Raw genomic sequence first — 1,163 nt, 5'->3', positions numbered from 1 at the left:
AAAATTGAGATTTTAACTTTAAATTTATTACAAACAAAAAATCCATCTGTAATTAATTATTGTTGAAGAGCTTATTATATATAAAAGGTGTAAAATAGAATAATTTTTATAGTGCATATATAGAGGAAGTGAAATCAGATTTGCATGAGTCACTAGCGTAAGTATTAAAGATTCCATTGTTACCGAGACGCATGCTGGGGATATAATGATTTAATTATTGAAAATCATATGAAAACAATAATAACAACAAAGTCATTGGGTTCAAGACTAAGTTTGTTTTTGGAAGAAGAAGAACCGCACTGGGTTTCTTAAAACTAAGTAGGTTATGTTTGAGTTTCGTGTTTTTGTCCCCATCACAACTTTCAATTCCTCTTAGGTAATTCTTTTCTTTATCTCAGAATAATGATCACAATTTATATAATCATGACTACTACAATATCAGAAACGTAGAAATAGTAGACATAATAACAATTCATTTAGTTGTTTAGATAGGAATAAGATACAAAACTTTTGTGTTCATTATTTAAAGGGTTAAGTTCGATTTTTGTCCCTAACGTATGGGTCAAAAATTTGTTGTTTTCAACTTTTTTTTGCTACAAAATGGTCCCCAAAGTTTTAGTTTGTTTTAAAATCGTCCGTCGGACGAAAATACCCCTCCCTCACATCTTCTTCCTCAACACCCATCTTCTTCCTCAAACGCAGAAGAACACCCAGAAGCAGATACACAAACGCAGAAGAACATCCTCAGCATCATCAAAATTCCAAATTCAAGCCAAATCAGAAACAGAAATTCACCTAATCAACATAGCATGACATTGCAGCAACATCAACATATCCAAAATCCATATCATCAATAGACAAACTCAATATTCCACGAGCAAAAAAATTCCACAACAAAAATCAGATATTCCAAATCAGAATATATTTCACAACAAATTCCACAACAAATTTAGATTATGTAAGACAAATAAAAAATTCAGTTCACAAAGAAAGGAAGAAGAAGAAGAAGAAAGAGAAGAAGAAGAAGAAGAAGAAGAAGAGGAGGAGGAGGATCAGCGGCAGTGGCGGCAGCTGCGGCAGTGGAGGACGCAAATCCTTCAGCTCGCACATCCCTCTCTCCCTTCGGGGTTAGCGACGGTGGCTCAACGGCAGCGACGAACCCA

The sequence above is a fragment of the Arachis ipaensis genome, chromosome B03, assembly GCF_000816755.2.
Source record: "Arachis ipaensis cultivar K30076 chromosome B03, Araip1.1, whole genome shotgun sequence".
Lineage (NCBI taxonomy): Eukaryota > Viridiplantae > Streptophyta > Magnoliopsida > Fabales > Fabaceae > Arachis > Arachis ipaensis.
The sequence above is the reverse complement of the archived record's forward strand: the minus strand, read 5'-3'. Positions refer to the sequence as shown.